We start from the raw sequence: 12,177 nt of genomic DNA on the forward strand, positions 1-12,177 counted from the left end.
TCGTTTTTTCTTCCGCGCAGCGCAAACTGGACACAATGGATCCGGATTCCGCCGCTCGCCCACACGGAGCATGCAACAGATTCAACGGATCCAACACTACTCCATGTCCCGCTTGCGCTGGAAGCGGCCGAAAACCGAAAACGGAATACCCAGAGAAGGCGCGTACTTTAAGAATAACCCGAACCTTTCTACCCGAGACGTGGCCAAAAAGGTAAATTTGTCGAAGTTGTGCATCCAGCAGACCATGAAACGTGCTGGGCTACGTGTTTTTAAGGTCAGGAAGGCGCCAAACCGGACTGACAAGCAAAACACGGTGGCCAATTTGCGTGAGCGGAAGCTGTACAGTGAGTGGCTGGTCAAGCCAGGCTGTCTCGTCATGGACATACATACATACGTACATCAAGGCGGACACCAAACCAATCCCTCGAGTTTATTTTGTCGGTACATCCCGCATGGAGTTTCCGGAGAAAAGGGCATTAAGGTGCAAGAGAAAATGGCACAAAAGTCAGAACTGAAAAAGCAGTTTTCTCCTTTTAAAACAACAAATTGATGAAAATAAAAACACACAGCCTTTTTATTCGGAAAACAAAAGAGCTGTGTGTTTTTATTTTCTTCGATTTGTCTATTTAAAAGGTGAAAACAGCTTTTTCAGTTTTGCACCATTTTTACTTGGGCCTTGTGGTCCCGAAGGAGGTGAACTAGAAATGGGTGATTTTGAATCGATGTTCCGAAAATCGATTGTTTCGTTCTGGCTAATCGATTTTTTGAATCGATGTTAGAGTGAATCGATTTTCTTCATTCGATGTTTTGTTTGGATGAAATTGATAACCTTTTTAATGGGTTGCTGAACCATAAACCTAATTGTGATTCAGACTTGAAGGGTTGATTATACAATTTTGAATATATATTAACGCATATAATGAGCTTTTCGGTTAATAAATTAATTAATTGTTAGTAAATTAACTCATTACGCGTTAATAAAATATGGGTGAAATTATGAAAAAAAATTTAAATTAAAATAACGAAAAAAAAATTCCACGTGTTCGGCTTGAAAACCGAATCGATTTAAAAATTGAACTGATGTAGCTTTGAAGAAAAACTGGGAGAAATTGTGTAAGAGAGAAGGACAAAGCATCGCCCAAGATCTCGTGAGCAGTGTTAAGAGAAATGTACTAGCATTCAGCTTGGGGTAGAGAATTCAAATAAATAAATTATGCCAAAACATAGCTATTGTATAGTTATTTAATCTCTATAAAATTTGGAGAAGTATCCAATTTAAAATTATTTTTTGGTGATCATTTTTGTGAGTCTCATTTTTTTCGAGTCCAGTCTTTGCTTCTAGAGAAATGTCTCCTTCTGATTTTGATTTTTAATTGAACAATCAAATCAAATCAAATTAAATTATTAATGGAATATTCAAAACCACCACAATGGCTGAAGCAGTCAAAGTTGGTGTGAAATTTATAATAAAATTGTTATCGGATTACGTTTCTCCAATTGATCTAAATATTTCTTTAAATATTGTAAATTGGAATGCTCGTTCTTTGAATGGTAAAGAGGACTAGCTTTTAACTGCTAATAACACACATATAGCAGTTATTACTGAAACTTGGGTTTCTGCGAATAAATCAATTTCAAGAGCAAAACAGTTAAAAGGTGGTGATTTTTCTCTTGTTTTTGTCAGTTTACTTCAAATAACCATAATGAATTTTATTATTGCCTTAAGCAAAGTTGTGTTGCTCAAGCTGATCTATAATTCGTTTTTTGACACCAAACTGATATCTCTCTTTTTAATGTATCATAATAGCATCAGAGGATTCGATCTGAGCAGAATCTCAATAGAGAAACTAAAAAGTAGATTGGAGTGCCTTGTACCTTTTAATTCCGCCCTAAATGCTTATCTTTGACATATACGCGTATTTCGACTACCACTTGCAGTCTTCTAAGTGTCAGTTACTCATCGTATCCACTGGATACTGTTACTGACATTTAAGAAGACTGCAAGTGGGTGGTAGTCGAAATATGCGTACCTCTCAAAAATAAGCATTTAGGGCGGAATTAAAAGGTACAAGGTACTATAATTTACTTTTTCATTTCCCTGATATCACTACTCGTTCTTTCGCGATTTGAACTACTTGTAACCCCTCTACACGCAGCTTCATTGTTTACCGCAAACAAAAAATTCAATCGCGATAACTTTTTTGATTCCTAATATTTTCGCACGATTTTTTTTACAAGTTTTTTTTTTTTTTTTTTTTGTGGTTAAAAATTAGTTTATTAAATTGTCAGTTCAGCGATTTACAAAACAATTATTTTCACAACAGATAATTACAAATCAATATGAAAATCTAGAGCTCCAACATCGATTCTATCGTTACACTGGTTAACAAAAATGATGTATTTGACTAATATTTTCAAAATTTCAACTCGTCTAGTTCTATTCACGCCTGCAAAAACAGGTCTCACCAGGTCTTCGAACGTCAGGCTTCTCCATCCATTCATAACGACCGCAAGCCTCTGCTGTAGGACCGTCCAAGCCGGGCCGACACGATCACAGTCGCAAAATTTATGGCGAAGCGTTTCTACGGTACGTCCGTCGCAGTGTGTGCAAAACTCGTTGTCTGCTCTCCGCATCACGGACAGCAGTTTACGGTGCTCCCACTTCTCGTTCACCAAAATGTAAAGTTTCGATCGCTCCACCGAAGAGAGCTGTTTGTCGTTGATGTTTCGCCACGCACGTGGCCAGTCGATCGCTGGATTGCTTCTTTCCACTTTGGGTTGATCCGTTTGCTGAACGAAATGCCGGTGAATGAGATCGGCGGAGGGGTTTTCTTGGATAAGGGGTGGAATGTGGGAGTAATTTGATAGGATAATTTTTAGGTCGGGATGATCTATAGAGATTGCTGGGCGGGGATTATCGAGGAAAATAAGGGATTTGTAGTAGGGAAGGGAATCGATCTCGTTTAGATGTCGATTGATGGCCAGCGATTTCGCTTTGAAGGCCGGCAGATGGAGATTTAACCCTCCATGCTCCTTGCTGCGAGCCAACTGCACCATCGGAACGCGGGCGGGTATTCCTCTCCACAGAAAGGCGCCCATCGTCGATGTGATCTTCGCCGTGTGCACGCCAAGGGGTGGCAGCACCGACGAAACATACCACAGCTTGCTGGTGCCAAACGTGTTGAGCATTATCACTTTCTGGTGTAGCGTCAGCAGTCGCAGCGAGTGTAGCCACAGTTGTTGCGCAAACTTCCCCACTAGCGCATTCCAGTTTAGTGTGGTCATTAATCTTATCGAATTTGCGAAGGTAATACCCAAAATTTTGACCACATTTGCTGTTTGCAGCCATTGGGTGTTAATTTGATTACCTTCGCAAAACCCGACATCGATCGCCACTGTTTTGCGCAGGTTCAACCGCGCGCCGGCGACAGCCTCGAAGCGAACGAAAAACCCATTCATGAGCTCGATCTGCCCAGCTGACGTCACAATGACGCTGATATCGTCGGCATACGCAACCAGCAAATCGTTGCCACATGCTTGTTCGAGCCTACACACCAGGGGGTGGAGGTAGAGAACGAAGAGATGCATGGACAACGGGTCACCCTGCCGGACCGAACGTTGAATCTCGAACGAACGTGAGAGACGCCCGTTGATGAGCAGCCGAGAGGTTGACCGGCTGGCAATGAGCTCGAGAAGAGCGACGAGATCCCGACTGAAGCCGAGCGAGCACATGGTGCCGAACAGAAATGAGTGCCGGACCCGATCGAAAGCATTCTCTAAATCGAAACTGATTAATTTACCGGGGCGCCGGTGGTGACGGAGACACGCAATCCGATCTTTCAGAGCAAGAGTGGCCTGAAAAATGTTACGCAATTGAAATCGCCAGCGAGGATGACGTGCTGAGTGGCATGACGGAGATAGTAGGCGAGAGTGCCGTTGAAAAAATCTTCCCTTGCTGCGCGCTGTGCAGAGCCGGAGGGAGCGTAGATATTACAAATCGTGGTATCATGCACTTGCAGAGCGATTAGGCGGCTATCCAGGCTTTTCTCAACGTGAGATACCTGAATGTACTCCTTCAGAGCAACAGCTGTTCCTCTTCTCGTGTGGTCTACATTCGTGTATACGACGAAGCCAGGCAAGGAGAGCTTGTCGTTTTCCACTTCTTGCAGACACACAATATCGAGACTTTGGCTGTTGATGAAGGTGCGCAGCGCCGCTAGTTTTGTGGGGTTGGTGATGGTGCCGATGTTGATGGATGCGATATTGTAGGATGTGAGAGCCATTACGGTTGGGAATCCTCATCCTGCTCGTCGTCATCGTCTTCTCTGCGGGGCTTTTTGCCTGGTGGTCGGCCTCTGCTTCGCCTGCTGCTCGTGGATGCCGATGATTCGTCGGTTTCGTTGCCGTTGCCATTCTTGCTGTGCGATCGCAGCGCATGGATCGGCTTTTTGAACAAGTCCACCACAGCAACATTGGGTTGGGTAGCTTCGGTGGCTTGTTGAGTCGATCGGTGAGACGACGACGAACCGTGCGCGCGTTGCTGTTGCGGGCTGGGGGACGCCGTTAAGTCAATCTTGTCGGATTGACTGTTTGCTTTCGTCACCGGGACAGACTGTTCGGTCCGACTCGGTAGCTTCGGCAGCTCGGGAAAAGCAACCGACGAGGTGAGAGATGGCGCGGTAGGACCTACCGGTTTCGTGCTCGGTGGTTTCGGACCGGATGATTTTTTGGGCGGTGGACGATTGCCACTCTGCTTTGCTACGTTGGCGTAGCTCTTCTGTACGAGAAGTTTTTTGTTCTGGACACATGATATGCCAGAGTGTGCCCGCTCTTTGCAATGCTTGCACGAGAGCACCTGCCCCTTGTATACCACATACGCTTGCTGTCCATCGATGGTGACCCACGAGTCAATGTTACGATGCAGTAGCATTCGTGCCGACCATATGCCGAGCGGTACACCGGCGAATTCGTAGCTCTCTCCCCACATTAGCTCGTGAATCGAGACCACTTCACCAAACGCGCGCAGAAACTCCACGATCTTCTCTTTCGTCACATCTTCGGGGAGGTCATGCACCTTCACTTCGACACTTCCATCTTCGATGGTTATGCGAAGCTTGTGCTTCTTCCCGTCTATCTCCACTTCGTGACGTCCGTCATGTTCTTCCACTATTTTCTGTGCGAGCGCCAGGTCGCCGACCTTGACGAACGCACATTGTTCACCTCTACTGCACTGGAGTCTTTTCACATCGTCCTTGTTCAGGCCAAGAACTGTACGGCAAAAGCCGTGCACCTTCTCGAATGTCGGCCTCACGGGGAAGCTTGAGTAGTCGATCCGGAAGGTGTTTTCTCGCCTCATCGCGTAATCACCACACACGCGACGCGGCACAAGGAAACAATCGAAAAGCGAATCAGAAAAAAATGCCTGACTAATGAGGAGCGCAGTCGTAAACACGTCTATGCGTCTCATAAGCTGAGCGATAACTGCGTTCATAAAAAAGTCTTCTAGTTTTAATATCCGTTAATCATTGGTGATCTGGTTTTGAAGATATTTCGATGTAACTTGGGGGACCAACATTCTCCATATAAAATGCCTTTGGCCATTTTGTTTTTGATACATTTATCAAAACAATAAAACGTGGACTATTCAATGCAAGGTAATAAGGAACTACTCTGAAAAAAAACAAATCGGCTAAGTATTCTTGGAGATATCTGAAAATTACGATATGATGTTTTTTGAAGTTTTCGAGATCTTTATTCGGCCAGCGTGGTACCAGAAACCTAATTGCTCATAACTCAAAGACGGCTGCACCAAGTTGTTTCATTTTTTTCACAACATCTTTAACAACAGTTTTTAACAGCATGGAACTGAACGTACAGCAGCGTGTGCCTTATTGAACGGTGCCGTGTTATTTACGTGACAATGGAAACGCGTGAACTTGGCACCGCTTAAACGTCAAATTAGTGAACTCGTTCATTGATCCATACGTCAACTTTTGCAGCACAGTGGGGTGAAATGAATTGTAATCTGTCTCGTTTACGGATGAAAATTTATGGCCCAAAATGGCATGTTCAAATCGAAATAAGGTGAGAACTAGTAGAACGATTTTTTCAGCAAACATGGTCCTCTATCACCCCTTAAAATGTTCGTACTCATGAACCGAACACTTTGTATAGCAGTTAGGCAGCGTCCATTTATTACGTAACGCTAAAATTGAAAATTTCTGACCAATCCCCCCCCTCCGTAACGCTTTTTGTATGATTTTTTTTTCAATTGTTGTATGAGCCGTAACGTTTAAGCCTACTCCCCCCTCCCCCTAGAGCGTTACTTAATTTGTGGATGCCGCCTTATTACTAAAACCTTTTCGAATCCTGCATCTAAGGTCAAAAGAGATCTGAGATTTTATGTTTATGTTTATCGTAATGATCGACTGGATGGAGCATGTGGTGGAATTACAATCATCATTCATAGGCGTATGAAACATCAACTTTTTTCTTCTTTTGAAACCAAACTTTTTCAAACATTGGTGTTTCTGTTGCAACACTTGCATAGCTGCCTATTCGCTTTTTCAATATACTGGACAGCAAGTTGATTTGCTCCAAACTGACTTGCGGGATTTAATTCGCAATGGTTCAATGCACGCGTTCACTCGTTGACATTTGAGCAGTGCCGTGTTATTTATTTATTTATTTATTTATTTATTTATTTCGTCAAACATAGGTAGACTACATACAATAATTACAATACTTTCTTACATGCTATGGATTACTTCTATTGTTCTTTAGCCGTGTTTTAAGCTGCTCTTTGGACATAGTAATGCCAATGAATTCGCAATGTACATTATACTGACGCATCATACGATTTATTGGTCCGTTTTGAGCATAATGCGTTCTGCATGATTTTTCTGAAACTAATTTTCTTGTTCTTAAACGCCGAGAGGGTGTGTAGAAGTTTAGTTGAGAAAGAAGTGCAGCAGAGTCTACACGGTTTAAAATAATGTTGTTTATAAAGAGAATCATTGCGAATTCTCGGCGTTGCTTAAGTGTTTCCAAGTTGATTAGCATGCAGCGTGCTTCATACGACGGAAGTGGCAGTACAGTCCAATTCAATTTCCGAAGGGCGTATAAAAGGAATTGCTTCTGTACTGATTCTTTGCTTCAATTGGAGGTGTTAAACATTTCGACTAAATGCGACTTTTTTGCACCAAGTGAAGAATAAGTTAATGTCATTCTGGAATTCTTCTGCTTCACTAGAATTACTTACTTTCATGGAGAGCTTCATGTCGTCTGCATATATAAAAAATATTATTGTACTAAGTAGGGTAAGTGTTCCCTTAGTTGTGGGTGTTCCTATAGTTGCGGTAGCGCCGTTTTCACTGCTTTTATTACATTTGCCACACAACCGACACTGCCAGCCGACGAATTGGCTTGTTAATACACGGAATAGTTGAAAAGATTGAACGCTCTTGCTTTAAAACTGATGAAATATCACTAAAATTGCTAAAACTGTTCTTGCTTGTACCAATAGTTGCGGTAAAGTGTTCCTATAGTGGAGGATCCCATAAGAAAACCACGGATACCGCAACTATAGGAACACAAATTAAAAATATATCGCAACTAAAGGAACATTGTACCAATAGTGGAGGTATTATTTTTCACTGACATGCCGTGGATTACTGCGATGAAATATTTTTTTCTCATTAAGTCAATGGTCGTTACTTCCCGTTACAACATTAACACGTATATTAATTGCGCTTCTTGAATTTAAGTGGTCAAATGAAGTTCAATAGTGCTTAGTACCTCCACTATTGGTACATCTACCCTAAAGCCTGATTTGCTGCTGAACAGGAATCGCTAAAGAAATTTCTCGCCGATTCCTTGCAGAAATATTCTACAGCGACTCCCGTTTGAACTGACATCTCTTTTCAACTGCGATCAGAAAAAAAGCGTTTCCTTGATCGATTCCTTGCAGGAATTTTCCATGAATCAAGATAGGCCAAGAAATTACTTGTCAGCATCGAATCAGGCTTAAGAAGGAAATGTCGTTTACATACAAAATAAAAAGGAGATGACCATGGAAACGAGTAAAATTTGGCACCGCTCAAACGTCAAATTAGTAAACTCATGCATCGATGCACGATTCCATAAGTCAACATTTTTGTCATTGCTTACTTTAATGCAAAATATCGCTCATGGAATAATTTGCAAAGCAATTCCAACGGCAGAATTTTATTTCAGTGCTCTTCTGGATGTTTCTCAATTAAATACCCTGATAGCTCTAATAGTTTTTCCCTTCTACGATTGATTTGGCCTTAAACGGCTCTAGTCACCTTTGTAGTCAATTGGTTACTAACTCTGATTTTTATTCTGATCATGCACCTGTTACATTTCAAATATCCCATGTAGCGATTCTCAATCCTATCAGCTCCATATTTAATTATTTACGATCCAACTGGAATATATATATAACATATATCGATAGTAATATTGATGTTAACATTTTTTAGCAAACGAATCTTGTTATAGACAGAGCCCTCGAAGCTTTAACAAATTACATTGTTGAGGCAAGGGGCATTGTAATACCGAAATGTGAGGTAAAATTTGAATCCGTGATTATAGACAAGGGGCCCAGATAGCCGTAGCGGTTAACGTGGAGCTATTCAGCAAGACCAAGCTGAGAGTCGTGGGTTCGAATCCCACTGGTCGAGGATCTTTTCGGGTTGGAAATTTTCTCGACTTCCCAGGGCATAGAGTATCTTCGTACCTGTCACACGATATACACATGCAAAAATGGTCATTGACATAGTAAGCTCTCAGTTAATAACTGTGGAAGTGCTCATAAAAACACTAAGCTGAGAAGCAGGCTCTGTCCCAGTGAGGACGTAACGCCAGAAAGAAGAAGATTATAGACAATGACCTTAAACCCTTTTTCCGTCCTGAAAACGTGAAAAGCATGGGCGTAAATAGCCACGACCCCTTCTCATTGTAGATACAAGTCGCAAGAGATTTAGATTATTTTACAATGCTTATTTCCATAATATTTGTGAACTGATTATAGTGGCGCATTTTCATACAGAGACAGACCAAAACCTTAAAATAGTCGTAAATTGATTGATCAACTTTCCTTGATTTCAAATTTCACTTTTTTGGAAAAAACAGTAAACATATTCAAAAATCTATTTTTTCGAGTTATACTTCCAAGATGACGTATTCAACCCAATCTCAATTAAGGTTCAAGGTCAATGTGGAATTCTATCCTCTTGAAGCTGAAAAGCCAAAAAAAACTAAACCTTTTAAGAAAAAAGAACGCTTGCTGGTTTGAAAATATGGATTATTGTTGTTCAGCATTTTTGTCTCTTGAATAGCATTCGAAGCATTATGGCTTTTATAAGCTTTGGTTTGAATTGAGCTAGAAATCTTAAAAAAACTCTTGTCCCACTCGAACCTTTACCCCACTATACGCAATTGTACAATTGTGGACTACTAAAAATCGAAACAGGAATCCGGCCGATTTCAAAACATAAATGTACGACTGAAAATACATATTAACTGATAATAAATATTCGAGCTGTTTAGTAGAATACCTATAAGTAAATGATAAAATCGAATTTAGTACTATACCATTTACTTCCACCAGAGTTTGTATCCTTTGACAGATACGCGTTGAGGTCGAAATACGCGTATCTGTCGAAGGATACAAATTCTAGTGGAAGTAAATGGTATAGTACTAAATTCGGTTTATTCTTCTACACATATTAACTGAAAAATACATAAGCATTCTTGATAAACAATCTTTGTATTTCATTTCATTCTCGTTGTATATAGTCCTACCAGGGTTACCCAATAATCGGACGACAATACAAGAATCTGTATATAGATTGAACACATTTAACACCCTATAAAACCTAATTTTGGATCATTCTTTTGAATTGCGTTAGATTCTCAAAGATGTCCACGTCGTTGTAGCTCTCGTTGTAGGTCCGGCATAAACGAGATAAAGGCGCAGATTTACCCAAGTTTGTTCTTGACCTGGGAACGTAAAATAGATCCACGTGGCGAAGACCGTTTGTTGGAAAGCGATATTGGAGATCGTTGGTAAGGCTGCAGTGGATAGATCCATGCACTAGTCGGTGAAGCGTAGACATGTCAAGAACGCGCCGTCGGTCACATAATGATGTCATCTGCAGACGGCTAATCCTAGTCTGATAAGGCTCGTATGGAAAATGAAATTTTCTGTATACAATACGAGTGAACGTATGCTGCACTGCTTCAATACGTTCTACATACTGCAAATAGCATGGGTTCCATGATGGTGAACAGTATTCTAGAATTGGGCGTACGATACGGTTAAAAAGTGATATCATAGGATCAAGTTGGTTGAAGCTTCTGCATATCCTCATCACGAACCCAGACAACCTTGCCGCTTTTCGTACAACCATGTCAACGTGTGGACTAAAGCTCAAGCGTCTGTCAACTATTACACCCAGGTCACGTATCTCGGATACCTTTTCCAGTGGCACTCCATCAACAAAATACGTTGATTCATAGGGACGTTTCTGGCGCGATATGGTGATGTGTTTGCTCTTTCTCACATTGAGAGCGAGGCCATTAGAAGTACACCAGTGAGTGATGTCATCAATCGTCTGTTGCAGTCGCAACGTGTCGTCAACTGTCCTGATGCGTTTAGCAATTTTTACATCATCAGCAAACGCCCAGCACCAGTCTGCTATCTTAAATAGTAAGTCGTTAAAAAACAGTAAGTATAATAAGGGTCCAAGAACCGATCCTTGACCGACGCCAGATGTGGCAAAAATTGGCCAAGATGACACACCATTCAGTTTAACTTGATGCGCCCGATTTGAAAGGTATGTGCGCAGTATGTTGATAGTACCATCAGACAGTCCGTAGCCCTTGCACTTGACGAGTAACAGAGCGTGTGGGACTTTGTCAAACGCTTTAGACACGTCAAAGTAAACCGCATCCACCTGACCGCCATCATCCAGCACATCGTTAAACTTCTGAATCGTTTCCAACAAGTTTGTTAGAGTTGATCGATCCTTGAGAAATCCATGCTGGCTAGGGTGCATGAACTTCAGCATGTGGCACTGTAGCTGGTTTTTGAGAATCCTTTCCATGATTTGACCGAACCCGTTCTGCACCACCACACCACGATAGTTTTCAAGATTCATTGCATTTCCATCCTTAAAGATCGGTGTCATATTCCCCAGCTTCCAACGCTCGGGATATCGCTGCAATATTAGTACTCTGTTGAATATAAAAGCCAGTGGTGTCGAGAGTGAGCGAGTAGATCGTTTCAAAAAAACATTAGAGATTCCATCGGGTCCCATCCCTTTGTCCTCTTTGAGTGAACTCAACACACGATATACATCTACATCAGTTACCGTTCCAAATGAGAAAGTGTCTGAACATGAAAAATCGAATTGCAAGGTTGGCGAATGTTGACTGGTTGATGCGAAAGTGGTACTGAAGAAATCCGCAAAGCCTTCGACGATCTCGTCTGTGCCAGTGTAGTGTCTGCTACCATAAAATGCCTCGTTGGGTACAGAGTTTGATTTCCTTAAGGACCTAGCGTACGCCCAAAATGGTTTGACTTCTCTTTTTGATTTGCGCTGTAGATCGTCTAGATATGAACGCTCACATGTCTGCAATAACTGTTTCGCTTGTCTACGAAGATCACTGTAAGTCATGTACAGTGAGAGGCAAAATAAAGTGCCCACCTTACCAGTTTTCGAATTTCTCTCATTGATTTGGTTCAAATTAAAGTTAACACACCTAAATCTTTTGTGATATTTTATTTTTGATGTTCTTTTAAAGTTGCACTTACGAAATTTTGATAAAAAAAAGAATTTTACTTAAAGAAAAAGAAAATCAATTTGTATTGAAAAAAAAGTAGTGACAAAAATAAGTGCCCACTTCCTTCTTGGCCCCAGAAAAGATGATTTAAGAAAAATAAAAAGCAATTTAATAGTTAATGTGTCCTCCTTTGGCCTTAAGGACTTGCTGGAGGCTCTTCGGCATGCTTTTCACCAGGTTTTGTAGGTGTTGTGGATCTAGTTCTTCCCAGGCGCGCTCCAAGGCTTCAAAATAATTATTTTTGTTGGTAACACCAGTTTTTTCAACCCTAGCATCGAGAATCGCCCACAAATTCTCGATGGGGTT

Source organism: Aedes aegypti, chromosome 1, assembly GCF_002204515.2.
Source record: "Aedes aegypti strain LVP_AGWG chromosome 1, AaegL5.0 Primary Assembly, whole genome shotgun sequence".
Classification (NCBI taxonomy): domain Eukaryota; kingdom Metazoa; phylum Arthropoda; class Insecta; order Diptera; family Culicidae; genus Aedes; species Aedes aegypti.